General features: G+C 43.3%; 1 protein-coding gene across 1 annotated transcript in view; it reads left to right on the top strand.

Annotated features, from left to right (window-relative positions):
• Window positions 1–15,000, top strand: part of LOC113591282 (RNA-binding motif, single-stranded-interacting protein 3-like) — a 147,519-nt gene that overhangs the window by 27 nt on the left and 132,492 nt on the right. The window contains exon 1 of the mRNA XM_081713830.1: window positions 1–60. This exon is cut by the window's left edge and continues 27 nt beyond it. The gene's annotated coding sequence lies outside the window, so the exon portion shown is untranslated. The remainder of the gene's footprint in view (window positions 61–15,000) is intronic.

The raw sequence follows: 15,000 nt of genomic DNA, 5'->3' as shown, positions 1-15,000 counted from the left end.
GGAGGTGTGTCCAGCGAGGACACAGGGTGAGACAGCAGGGACCAGAAGACGACACAGGAGGTGAGATGAGACTCTCTGTTTACGTTAAGCATGTCAAAACACAGTAGCCTGAATACAAGGATATGTCAAAAGTATAATGTAGAATTATAGTTTTAAATAAAAGACAAAAAGTCAAATCAAGAAAAATGAATGGGTAGATTAAGTGTAGTGTGCAGCTCGAGTTTTCAAGACTAGCTTAGTTTCTGTTTTAGTTGTTTAGTTTTAGTTTTAGTCGTGTAGTTTTTTGATCTAACGTACTAGAGTGTGCACACACACACTCATGTGTACTGTTTGTAACCAAACCCCCCCGGGATTGCACTCACCTGCACAGGGTTTAATGTTGAATGTTTGTCTATTTAAACCCTGTCAGTGTGCGCTCCCTGTTGGTTTGTGTAGTCACGTGTTCATGTGTATGTGTTCATCGTTTAATGTTAAGTGTAGAGTCATGTTTACTGTAAGTGTTATGTGCGAGTGCCACCAGTTAGTTACAGTTAGTGCTGTTGGTAAGAGATGTTCTACAGTGTACATCTCCTCACACACACATCCAGGAGAACACACATGAACACCTGACACACGCGAACATGTAAGCACATGTGAACGTGTGAGAATGGACTGTCCAGTGTCCCAGGTCCTGGGACTATGGAGGTGCTTTCACTGTAAATAATGCAAGCCGGTCCACTGCCTAAATGCCAACCTACACACACACAGTGTGTGTGTGGGGGTGGGTGTGTATAGTCCAGAGTTTATTGCACTTGCTTGTCCTTTAATCTTTCATACAAGGTCACACAAGCTCACACAAGCTACTCAGTTTCTCATCAGAAAGCATAAGTAATATGGTGTTGGTCTCACAATGTCTGTTCTGGAGCTATTCTTCATATTTAGTTACACAGCTGTTATTCTCTGCCTGTAGTACTATGTCATTTCATTATTATGATGTTTTAGCGTGCTTTGTGGTATTTCAGAGGGTTTACACACCCTGTGACCATTGACTATGTACACACACATGTAGACACAGTCGAACTTACACTGCCAGGCTGACGGTGTGTAACTCTGTGTCTGAGTTTAGGCACCATGCTGCTGTGAACGTCCCCTCTTATCACACACACACACACACACACACACACACACACACAACTTACTCTGGAACTCCTGGTGTGCATCAGAGAGGAGGAAGGGCACAGCCCCACAACTCAGCACCCCCCATGTTAGCAGTAATAAATAATATGAAGGATGTAACTGTATATTGTAATTTAAACATAACTCTCTGAATGTCTACTTAAGATAGATCCACTGGTATTACTCTCTCTGTAAGGTTAGTGTGTTTGTGGGGTGGGGGTTTGTGTTTGAGGCCTTTGTTGTAGCGATTAGTTAAATTACCCAGAACCACCCACATTCACTTAGGAGGACTGATATAGGACTGACTGACAAAGACTAATGTCAGTATGTATCCACTATATGTCTGTCAACACCGCTCCATTGGGGGAGAGACAGAGAGAGAGAGAGAGCGATGGATAGAAGAAAAGAGAGGTACTGAGGGAGAGAGAAAGAGAGATGGAGAGAGAGAGAGAATGGGGGAGGTCACTGAAGAATGCCTCATGGCTTTATGAGCAGTGAGTGTCAAAACATGGCCTCATCTCCACCTCTGTCTAAGCGAAGTGTGTTTCTACACACAAAGACTTCATTAATCATCTGCTGCTCTTCTCCACAGTAGTGTGAACTAGGTCTGTCTCCATGGAGATGCTCAAAGTTAAGGGTCTCGCTGAGAGTAGCAGGTATCAGCTGGGATCAGAGGTAACACAGGTCTCAAGATGCTGCTAAAATGAGACATCTGACATCCAGTCAGCACAGATGGGTAAGAAGAGTTCTTACAGTTAGGAGAAGAGGGGTTGTACCCAACACTGAGGGGTCAACCCAACACAGAGGGGTCTTTGCCAAAACTGAGGGGCCATACCCAACACTGAGGGGCTGAGTATATATCACATATTCATGTGTAAAATGGTCAGACACACAGAGCTGAATCAAGCACTTTCACTCATCTGTCCATATTTGTCCAAATACATGTACATGTTCAACCAGAAATCATGTGATATGCCAACAACAGATGAGTGAAAGGAAACATGAGAATATGCACCACACAGTGGCTGAGGGCTTCTCACGTCATTCCATAGCAACATAATCAACAATGTAGTTACTGAGGTAGTTGCTATGCCTAAATGTTTCCTGACCTGGTGAAAGAGGGTTGGAGCTTCCATGCTCCTGACCTCTGCTCCTGACCTCTGCTCCTCACCTCTGCTCCTGACCTCCGGTCCTCACCTCTGCTCCTCACCTCTGCTCCTGACCTCTGCTCCTGACCTCTGCACCTCATCTCTGCTCCTGACCTCTGCTCCTTACCTCTGCTCCTGACCTCTGCTCCTCACCTCTGCTCCTGACCTCTGCTCCTGACCTCTGCACCTCATCTCTGCTCCTGACCTCTGCTCCTGACCTCTGCTCCTGACCTCTGCACCTCATCTCTGCTCCTGACCTCTGCTCCTGACCTCTGCTCCTGACCTCCGCTCCTCACCTCCGCTCCTGACCTCCGCTCCTGACCTCTGCTCCTGACCTCTGCTCCTCATCTCTGCTCCTGACCTCTGCTCCTGACCTTTGCACCTCACCTCTGCTCCTGACCTCTGCTCCTGACCTCTGCTCCTGACCTCTGCTGACTTCATCATCACTCTGTGTTGCTGTTTCTCTGCTCTCAGACTGGCTGTGACTGTCCTGATTGATTGGCAGGTGAGAACTTGTGTCCCTGTCTTTTCATGCACTGTGTGACTGCCAATTTGCATATCAGCAGTCCAGACACAAAATTGTGAATTGCTAAACATGTCCCTCGCTGGATAAGGTTAGTCTCTATAACTTTTTTTTTTATGTTATCCAGCCACCATTATACTGACACCTAGTGGCCTGGATGTGTCATGGTTTCTGTACTAGATCCGTTTTAAACATGATCATCTCTGTGTGAGGGACTTGCTGCATGGAGCATTAACAGCATGGGACATTTGAGGACTGTAAAGCAATTTGATCGTTCATCTTGTGTGACCGGCACTTTGATGAAAAATGTAGAAGGAAATTGGCTTTAACGAAAGGTTAAAAAAGGGGAAAATGTGATTAACATGGATTTTGTGGCAAAATCAAAACGAACATGATGTTTAAGAGTCTAAAGTAATCGATCGTCACCTAAAGAACGTGCCTCGAGAAAAATGTGGAAGAAATCAGGCTTTAACTAAAGGTTAAAAAGGTAAATGTGATTTACATGATTTTGGTAAAAATCCAAAACCAATGAAGGATGCTTTAAAGAGTCTCAAATGCATCCAAAGCGAACACTTAGCAACCAGAGAGGAGTGAAGGTGATAACTTCTTAAGTCATAATGATTGCTGCTATTTTATTTTTTTTTTATTATGATTTTTTATTGTTTTATCAAACTTCCATTTTCATATATCATAAATGCTTGTAAAGTGAATATGGTGGATGCAGTTATATCACACTGCATCACATCATAAAGTTGGAGGCAATCCAATCACAAAAGGTCGCTGATAAAGTGAAGATCTGAGCTCAGCACTTTGTTTTTCGCTTCTTAGCAGCCTCGAATGTGCAAGAGCGTAGTGTGCTCTCCATTAGCTATGCAGAGTCTTCCAGGTGTGTATCGTTCCACTTAGTTTTTAGTTTCACCTTTATAGCAATAACTCTTGTTGGCATCCTGCTTTTGTATTCAATGTGCAAGAATCCTGAGACTTTAAATGATGAGAGCAATTAAGAGTTAGACCAGCCAGCTTCAAAAAGTATTACGACTGGGAGATTGTTAGATCCTGAATCAAAGGCGACTGCTCAGGATCGCTAACTTGATAACAATATAGTAGCAGCATGGATGTATTAACTTGTCATCTTGAAATCTGCTGCTGGATTATTTTTTCTCTTAGACTGAGAATGTAAATGTATGAGCTAAAAGGATCAAAGTTGTGCTGTTTAGTGGCGGTTAGTCCCAGCGGTTGTTGCTGTGAGGATGGCCTTTGCAGCATAAAGGGTTTCCACGCTTCGTCTATATTACCAAATAAGTTAACAAATCTCTTTTAGTGATGTCAGTGTTTGGTTATCCCATGAATGATATGTTTTCATTTGGCTACAGTGTAATTATCTGGTTTGTAGTCTTAATCAACAATTCATGGATGTCGTTGATAGTCTTTGATTGACATTCCAGCTTGGCTATGAGAAAATACTTTGCAACCTATCCTCCATATTGCAGCAGGATAATCACCACAGCGCTTTCCGCAAAGTGTTAATTAACCAAGAAACAGATGGAGACTCTCCTGAACCGGTATCAATTGCTAAAAGACTGAACTGCATTTATTGCTAAAGAATTTGAATTGTGAAATGAGCTGAGCGGAGACTAGGTCCCAGTAATTTATTGTTTAACTGTCCACATTTCACTTCACTTGATATTCTAAAGTGATTGATAAAGCATGTTGTTGGTAGTCCATTTTTTGTCCAAAGAAACGCCGCCAGCAAAGATTAGCAACCTTTAGCACAACACGAACACATAATAATAATATCATTGGTTACCATTGTTGCTGTTGTTGTTTGATATCCTGATATCTCATGTGTCCTATACTATTGTGTGTTAGTGTCATCGAGTTTGTTTGATAAAATTATAATAGCAGAGATACAAACCACATGTGCTGGTAATTAGTGGAAGATGAGAAAGAGGTGCAGAGAAACAGATATCAGAGATAAAGATAGAAGGAGAAATGCACTTATCCTCAAACTTTCTCCTAACTTTACTTTAGCCTTACCACCGTGGATGATAAAGATGAGCAAAGATGCAAGATGATAAAATCGTGATGATGATGAAGGTGATGATCGTGTGGCGATGATGATGCAACCGTGATGCAAAGATGCGTGATAAAAATCCAGATATAAAGATGTGATGAAGGTATATCTATCTGGCGTGTACGCCCGTGGATATATGGTATGGCGTCGCATGAAGATGGCGTGCCCGTGAGTGATGGATAAAACGTGATGTGTATGTGACGTGATAAAACTGTGATGTATGGCGTGGATGTGAGAGGCTATAATCTTCGTCTGTCTTTGTATTTGCGGTGTTGTTGTTATGTGGCAACGTTGACTATTATACAGCTTTAAAAAGAAATTTTATTATGTCTTGATCGTTGACTGTCTCAAAATAAGGATTTTTCTTGGCTGCTGGCCTGTGGTCCACCGGTCGTTATCCAGCGGGACTGCTAGTGGCGGTATCGCCAAATTGATATCCAGCGAAATTCGGATCACGAACGGCAGCTTTGTCTTGATGTTATCCAGCATATCTCTGATCTGAGCAGTGCAAGCATTATCTTGATCTGATTTATCCGGTGCAGTATCTCTTATTTCTATCTGGCGCAATATCTCCAATCATAGTCCAGTGGTTATCTTAATCAGCACTGGCAGCATTCTGGTTCATATCCAGCATACTGATCACAATTAGCAGCATCTCTGGATCTTGAAGTTATCCAGCGGTGACCGGATCCGCATCCGGTGCAGACTTCCTCGATCTGGGGCAGTCCAGCAGATTCTGATTCGTTATCCAGTAAGATCCCCAGCGGTGACTTCGGTCCAGTAGCAGGTCAGCATCCAGCAGTAATTTCGATCTGGCATTCTATAGTTATTATCCAGTGGCGGTCTGGCCTGTTTATCCGGTAGTATCTTCGTTCTGCGAAGGCATCTCACCACATCCAGCAGCAGGTCTGGTTCAGCCAACCTTTTCGGTATGTGCGCTGGAAGATCACCTGGAGTCCATTAAGTCCTGTTTAATCTTCACTGGTTCTGGCGCTGACTAGATCAGTATTTTTGCCATAGTAGTTAGAATTTGGATGACTTGTCGTATTATCTTATTTTTTCTGTGGTTTGTTTTTGTTGCATCTTGAATTCCTGTAGATAACTACGTTGTCTTTTATGTTCGGTGAGTATGCGCTCAGGGATATGCAACATGCAGATCAGCCAGTCTGATCAGTAGTCCTCTCAGCAACAGAAAGTGACATCGTCATTTTTAGCCAAAATTGGTCTGCAGTTCCTGTTCTTGAGGCCATATGGACCATCACTGCAAAGTGGTAGACTAATTTGTCAGGCATGATTTAGACCTCATCGCAGACTGACCCGAATGCACAGAATGACGCCAACAGTAGCGATGGGAGCATTGCTAGAACTGGCATGAATGTATAGAATTGACTCAATTATGTACAGGAATTCAGACGAATGCATGGAAACTAACTGTCATGTTATGGTACTTCCGACTCCCACTGCGTACAGTAATCAGAATTTGTCGCAGCATGAGCAAGAGCAATATGTACAGAATGGACGCCACTGGAGCATGATTGTGACCTGTCGCGGCGGACGACCGTTCATGGTTAAGGAATTTCACTTTATCATATGACAAGAGCTTACCGTTATGGAACTGTGGACGCTTATCAGCAGAAATGACCTCTGATCAGCAGAAACGTGGGACCTGAATGCATATGAACTGGGACCCCTGTCATGGTGGGATCAGGACCTCATCAGTGCAGGAAATTCAGACTTTTCATCGTGAGCACATGTGAGCGGTCACATGGCGGATCAGACGTCATCGTAGCAGGACCTGGACCTCACCACAAAGTATAACGTGAATCTCACTATGTTGGTAATTAGACGCCACGCCTACACGTGATAAGAGTTTAGTCACTACAGACCAGACGCCATTGTTAGACCAGAATTTATCAGCAGAATTTCTGGAATCGATCAAAGCAGGATCAGACCCCATCAACAGGAATGACCCACTGTAAGACAGAATTTTGACTCCATCAGCAGACCAGCACCATCGTATGGTGACCAGACCTTGCGCCCATATATGAATTGGGGGACGTCATCAAGGGTGACAGAGTCATCAGCGGTTGGCGGACTGGTTTGCTGAATATAATTCAGACCTCCTTCAAGAGTGAGAATTTGCTAAAACCTCATCATGTGAAGGGTTTTAACTCTGCTGTCGTTAGTAGACCAAACCTGTCGCGCAGAACGAGATGCCAGGGACCAGTCCATGGTGTCTCAGTGAGCTGGCACCTCCTGGCATGGTGCTTCAATGCACCTCCCACTTATGTCTCCTGTGAAGGATGGCACTTCAGCTTCCACCTCATGGATGCCACTTCTGGTGATGCTACCTCCAGATGGTACTTCTATGAGTGCACTTCCCAGCCCTGGCAATTTCCAGTCTCTGCACTGAAAGATGTATTCTATGATGGCACCTCCAGTGACACCTTCCAATGATGCCACCTCCTGTGTCCCAGGTACCTTCTCCTTGAAAGAGTGTGGTACCTCCTGGGCCCTGTGGAACTCCAGATGGAAACTTCCTGATGCTGCACTCTTAGCCCCAGTTCTCTGCAGACAGCACCTCCAAAGACGCACTCCAGCCTTCAGCACCTCCCATGAGCGGAACTCATGATGTAAAAATCAAACGCAGATACCTCTCATGAGGCACCTCCTGCTGAGTGCACTTAGCCTATGGTACCTCCTGGCCTCACTTGTGGCTGCACTTCTGCTGATAAAACTTCACAGCTGGTCCCTTCGGTGGACGCTGCACTTCAGTCCAGCCTCGTGAGCAAATCTCCTATGAGTGCACCAGTGATGCACCTCCTATGAGTGGCACTTCTATGATGCTGCACCCCAGCCCAGGCTCAAGAGCTGCACCTGGGTGGATGCAGTACCTCCCCACAGATGGATAACTGAAGAGCGCCACCTCCTAAGAGCGGGAAACCTCTCCAAAGATGGAAACTCTAAAAGAGCGCCAGAAACCTCCAGTCTGTGCTCCAAAGAGCTGTGGCACCTTCAGTGAGTGCACCTCCCAGTGATGCACCTCCTGTGATGCACCTTCCAGTGATGCTGCACCTCTGGTGATAAACTTCTGCTGACCTGCACTTGGGTGATGCACTTCCAGTGAGCTGCTGCAACTTCCTAATCAGCTGCCTTCAGTGATAATCATGATGCTGCACCTTCCTTAAAGATACAGTGTCTTCTGTGGCTGCACTTCCAGTCTCCCAGCTTCTGTGGACAAACTCTAAGAGCTGCAAGACTTCCGGCGATGCAACTTCCCGGTGATGGCACTTCTGCGCGATGCAGCACCTCCTGGCGACGCCACCTCCCGCCTGCTCCTGCGAGCGCAGTGTCTCGCGATACGCCAGCACTTCTGGCGACGAGCGCACTTCCGCGACGCCACCGGCGACGCCACCTCCAGGCGATGTAAACTTCCTGCGATGTGCACCTCCGAGCCACCTCCAGCCCCGTGCCCGGTGAGCGCTGCACCTCCCCTGGTGACAACTTCCAGCGAGCGCAGCTCCAGATGCTGTAATCTCCTGCGATGCACTTCTGCGAGCGCCAAACTTCCGGTGAGCTGGCACTTCAGTGAGCACTTCTGTTGAGACGGCAACTCGGTCTGTGGCACTTCCTTGCGATACACCTCTCAGACAAACTTCCGGTCTTCACCTTACTGTCATCTTTATCCCGTGGATCTGTTACTTCACAGTATTAAGACACCTGATCGGCTGTTTTGCCCGTTCCCATCAAACGGCAGAACCTGGTGGAGTGGAGGTGGATGCGTGATGATGATCAGTCACCATTGAACAGCAGACTACTAAACAGCGATATGATATGCTGCTGCCGCCACACGCATTTATGAGCGTAACATGAGCCTGCGCCAAGTTCTATGTTTCACTTTTAATGGCAGTTGATCCAGACGACCGATCTTATGTTCGAAAGAATTAACTTCTGATCCGGCTATCACCCGATTTATCTCCATATGTCATATTTTACGAGATACATTTATGCAATAACGAATACAGTTTGCACCTACATATTTAATCACATCATACATAAAAAGATCAGGCATCTGGTAACTACTGTTTGTTTAAAAGTATCAAACAAACGCTTAGGCTGGCAAGAATGAAGCTTTCCGAGTGAGAGTGGTTCGGCGTCGCACAGCCGCCCATAGAAATGCACATGTCAAACCCAAATGTCCGTTAGCTTCTTTGGTTTAAATCGTTGTTTAGTTACTTTACTAATATTATTCCCCTGGTTCGTCTCAGTCCTGATCTGTTAAAGGTTATCCAATCAATGCTTAGTCCTTCCAGCCACCTAGACAAAGCTTGATCAGATCGCTCTATTTTTCAATCTATTAGCATATAACGACATTACGATGATTTTGATGATGATGATGCTGCCACACCTGCGCGCCATAATGTTCTGGCCTTCCTTTGTAGCCTCTGCCATTAGAGGCCTTTGCATTCCTGCTGAAACAAACCAAAGTCGCAGTTTGAAATGTTAAGATCCTAAGAACTGTGATGTTCTGCCTTGAGTCTCAGTCGTGCGCCTACAATTTCAGTTCTGTTGAATACCACGCTTGATTGTTTCACAAATTTCTTGTATTACTTTGGGTGGTTTTATGTATTAATATAAAATACAAATAACTAAAGCTTTTCCGCTATAAAACAAAGATCTGAATGGAAAGCAATATTGCATCAATGCTTCTGAAAACTGTGCAAAAAAAAAAATAAAAAGCTTTATTTATATCCACGGAAAGGTATACATCCAGTACAAACAATGTCTATGGTCGCTAATCCGTTTTCCAACTCCTTCGACACAAAGGTAACTACGCCACACCGTATTCTTATTCAATCTTCCTGAATGAGCAACAATTAAATTAATGACGATCATGACTTGTTCTCAAACGCCATAGGGTAATTCCTGTATTCCTCTGTGGTTTTGAGTGTCCTCCTTGTTTGCTTGTTACAGATCAGCAACAGATCGAAATGAAATCTCCCTATGAGATATGATGATATGAATATACATATATACGGAAGGCATGTTGAATATATAGTATGATATGTGTTAATATGTATATTGAAGAATATATTATACTACATATTATTATTATACATAATAGTAAGATAAGCATGAGCATATGACATATATATATATGATGACTCGCCTAAAAGAATATGAAACTGGATGTCCTTTTTTAAAATGCTCTCACCTCTACACCTTGTTCCATTCTTTCTTTGTCTTTGTTTACTTGATACTGTGAGTGTGGAGTGTGTGTGATGTAAATAAACACTGCAAGTCACAGAGCAGTTTCTCTGTCCTTTCAGAACCATAGGCATGCAAAAAGTAAAGGGTTCATTGTGCAGAGGAGTACCAGCCAGTGTGATTTACTTGTTGCTGGTGATATAATTGTTTCCTTCCTCTGTTCCCTCCTGCTGTTCTGTCTCTTTCTCTCCTACTTTCTTTCCTTCTCCTCCTCTGTCTCCTCAGCTTCTCCTTCCAAAGAAAGTGTAGCAGCATGCTGTTCTGCAGTCTGTCCTTTCTCTTTCTACATTTTTTCTTTTTTCCTTCCATTTATTTCTGTGACCCGCCCTGGTTTTGGGGTCTGTAGTTTTTTCTTTTGCTGTTTTGTATTCATGGAGCAAGCTTCAAAGATTTGTTCATCCAGGGAGTCTTTGCTTGAGACATGTTTGTAATGTCTGAGTAAGAAAGCTTTCTCCCTTCACTTTGCTCTTTCTTCTTTTGAATGAGACTTTTATCTTCCACTAATCTGATTTGACATCTTCCCGCCTTTCCTTTGCTGTGGACTTTACATGTGTTTGTGGGGAAGAGGATTGGAAGAGGAACCACTGTGAATTGGTAGGTAATGAGTACCTCTCATATCATCAGAATAAGGTGACCACCTTCTCTCTCTCTCTCTCTCTCTTTCTTCTTTCTCTCTCTATTTTCCTTCTCAATTTTTTTCTTTTTCCTTGGCTTGTTTTCATTATTTTTCTCCTTCTGCTTTTTCTCTGAGTTTTGTCTCTGTATTTCTTCTCTGTGAATTTTATTCATCTAGTCTTCTTCATCTTCTTTTATCTGTCTGGTATTCCTCGTGTAATTAGACCTTCTCTGTCTTCTTACTACTTGTTTCTTTCTGAGCTGACAGTTTGTTCTAATGGTAAAGTAAAAGACTGACATGTGTGTAATCATCAACACATGCATGGGCTGAGAGAACTCTTTCCCAGTTGGTCATGATTGTTCATGTGTGTGTGCATCTGTTTTTTTCTTTTCTTCCCTTCCTTCTTCTTTTCCAGTAATTTTATATGCGCACGTTCAAAAAAGGTCTAGATATAATGTCCTGTAATTAGATCAGAGCAGCCAGTCACTCTGGCATGTGGCGCTTGATCTGTTACACGCTGTTGTGGCTTATCAGTTCTTTAAGATCAGTCTCATCTTTTGATTTGACGAGTTAACCTTTGGGTCAATCTTTAAGCTAAGACCTTCAAGTCTTTGATGCAGTATCCACGCGATTAATATATATAACAGACAGTGACATTAATATTGATACATGTATGTACATGCAGCAATGAGCTACACATGTATGATACTACAAGATAATAATATATTATATTATTAACATATGTTATGAAGTATACATTATTTATAATATATTATATACATAATATATTATAATATAATATGTATAAGATTATTTTTGAGCAATGAATAGTCAAGATATGAGTTTGATATATATATATATTATTATATACAAGAAGGTAATATATATATATAAGTATATATATATATACATATATTAGTTAATATATATTTATATAATAAGATTGATGTATATATAATATGTATAGTAATAAGGAAGTATATATAGCTGTAGATGTGATGAAGTATGGCAGATATATGTGTGTATGAAGTAATATATGTATATATATAATATATTATGTATTATAATGTAGTATAATAATGATTTGAATAGAAGAAGTAGTATATATATGGATATTGTTGAATGGAATGTGATACTGTAGATTAGACACACATATATACATATGAATATATGATGATGTTGTAGATGTATATTGAATAAGATTTATGATAAGACAGACATAGATGAGAGATGTATAAGTGATGTCCTTTTAATGTGTCCCATCGTTGCTGTTACACTGCCTTCCAATGTCTCATCACCTCCTGAGTATCAGCATTTCCTCTTCAAGTCTTCCTCCTTCTTCGAATCCTTCCTGGTTTTTACTTGTTATCATTCTGATAATGTCTCATTCAACTGCGCTTGAGTGGGATCTTGAGCCAGCTGGTGCAATGATGTGCGATTTTGGATACTGCGCTGAAAGCTTGGATGTGATCTTGGAGCTGCTGTCGGAGGTGCGACTTGACATGCTGCATTTAGTTGTACTTGATAAAGATCTTGACAACGCGTTTGATGGTTTGTGTAGCGTCTAGCATCGTGCTGATGCAAAAGATTTTGATGCGGCGTGTTTGAGCGTAGTTGAGTGCAAAGATCGGAGCGTCGCACGATGTTTTACATTTGGCATGTTGGCAGCTTTGATGCAAAGACTTATTGTCGCCAGTTTGCCTGGAGTGTGTGATCTTATATGTGGTCGATGTGTGTGATCGAGCAAACGCATTGATGTAAAGATCTGGACACCGCAAGGCTTGATGTGGCGACTGCGTCAGCGCAATTGAGCTGCGTGATAATTGACATCTTTGTGCTGATGTGCAGATCGGCATGGCGCGCTTGATGCGTGACTTTGGTTGTTGCTGCGGGACGTTCAGGCTGATGCGTGATCTTGACACCGGCGCTTGATGTCGTATCTTTCCATCAGCCGCGTCGAGCGCGTGATTTGAGTTACAAGGCACGAGCGGCTGAGTGTGCGTGAATGGTCAGTCGCGCGATGGGGTTTGTGGATTTTATGCCTGCGCTTTGATGTGTGGATCGGATACGGTCAGCCGAGCGTGAATGAGCGTTTGATGTGTGATCACCGACAAAGCCCGGTTTGATGTGCAGGACTTGTTAGCGCAGCTTGAGGCTGCAGTGATCGGCGTCAGCAGCGTGTGTTGAGCGTGATCACCTGGATATGCGGTGTGCCGGATAGCGTGGATTTGGCACAGCGAAGTTTGATGTAAAAGATTTTGACACCGGTGTTGATGTGTGATCGGCGCTGCTACGCGTTTGATGTGTGGATTTGGTTGTCGCAGGTGTTGAGTGTGCGATTTTAAGCTGGCAGTGGTTTATCTTTGAGCATCGCCATCTTGGAACGGCCAATGTCGCCTCTTTGTGGCAGACCTGAATAGCTGCGCTGGCTGGCAGCGAATGGCTGCACAGGTTGGTGTTTGACCTGGTTTGTGGTGGAACTGGCAGCTGGCGGTGGCTGCAGTACGCCAGTAATATTCCAGCAGCCGCTTCTGGTGCTGATGTTGCTACGTGGAAGCGGTTTGAGGCTGTCAGTTTTCAGCTGAGTCCTTAGATCAGAGAGATGATGAATCCTCTGCCAGGTCGTTTAATAAAAAGCCTTGTAAAGATAACTTGGGAATTAACTGTCAAACAGGTTTTGAAAGAGCGCCAGTAAAAAATGGGCGTGGCAGAGGTGTATGTGTGGCTGGTGGGGCCTATGATATCTTGATAATTGGTTGCTCTTTTATCAGCTTTGAACTGGTCATTGCTGGTTGAGCTACGTGGACAAACCCGCAGTAAGCACCTACTGGTTGCGGTGAAATGAGGTCTGCTCGGTAAGTCGTTGTACAGGGCACAGCTGTCCGCCCAGGATAGCAGCTTCCAGAAGGTCTGCTCAGACGGCGCAAGAGTGGCTCTGCGGCTTGTACGATGGAGCGAAACAGCGCCTGCGGGGCGAGACTGTCGCTTCATGCTAGCGGTAAGTCAACCATGCCAAGACATTTCCACTTCAAATGATCGACCAAGCAACAACCAATGTGCGCCAATGGATGTTGTTGTCTGGGAACTCACTGTATTTCAGCTGGAACGTTAGTCAGCACTTAGTAATGATAGTATTGTTAGACCTGAGTCCTGCAGCAAAGTTGAATCAGAGATTGTTCAGCCTGTGCCGTTTGTCCGTGACACTTTCAAACATCTCATCCTCCGTTCAGCGGTATCATCCAAAGCAGAACGTCGCGATATTACAGCGCCGGGACGAATCAGGTGAGCGACATCCTGGATAAATGCTAAGGTCCGTGGAGCAGAATTTCACATGCATTTTAGTAACCCCAGCTCATAGCAATGATTGTTAGTCACAAGAACGTGCAGGCAGTGAGCAGAATATGCTTTGGAACGCTTTAATCTTGGAGCAGTCCCCAGATGAACTTGCTGTGCGGCCTCATCCTCCTGCTTTTCAAATGCCCACTGAACTTATTGGAAAATCTGAACTGGTGGAATGGTGCTGGTCTTTGGGATATACGCAAGGCTATATGGCTGATAATAAAAGATGGGTATTTCAGCAAACAGCAAAGCACAGCGTGTAAAGTAAAGGTAAAAATGAAGCCATTACACTTATGTGATTTAACTGGAGATGGCATGACGCTTCCTTGTAAATATCTGTCATCCAGTAATGATCTCCAGAAGATCTCCTGAAACTAGTCCTGTTAATTTATACTGATCAATACATTATACAATTTTTTACATTGTCATTATATTATATAATTTTGTATACGATTTTATTACAATTTAATACAACACATTTGAATGACAAAGAATAAATGATGACTAAACAACATGCAAGAAGTTATACAATGAATAATGATTATTTTATTAGCTATATTGATCGATTATCGTGGTACATGTTGTGATATTGATAGTCGCCACATCGATAATTACACAACACATCGCTTACAATCGGCATCGATATTAACAGCCACCTCGGCAACGCGACGCATATAACATCGCGCATCGCCACACACGCATCACGACGCGCCACGTTGTCAGTCACACAATATTTTTGTCATTGTCACGACAATCGTTGTCATTATTATTAACGCTTATCTTCTTTTTCTCTTTTTCTTTTTGCTGTAAATGTCATCTCCGGTCCATTGAACTGAGTCTGGTTTATTAATCCTTCTACTTTTTTTTATTTGATGCA

Source organism: Electrophorus electricus, chromosome 4, assembly GCF_041902795.1.
Source record: "Electrophorus electricus isolate QZ-2024a chromosome 4, ASM4190279v1, whole genome shotgun sequence".
In the NCBI taxonomy this organism is placed as follows: domain Eukaryota; kingdom Metazoa; phylum Chordata; class Actinopteri; order Gymnotiformes; family Gymnotidae; genus Electrophorus; species Electrophorus electricus.
The sequence above is the reverse complement of the archived record's forward strand: the minus strand, read 5'-3'. Positions and strand labels throughout refer to the sequence as shown.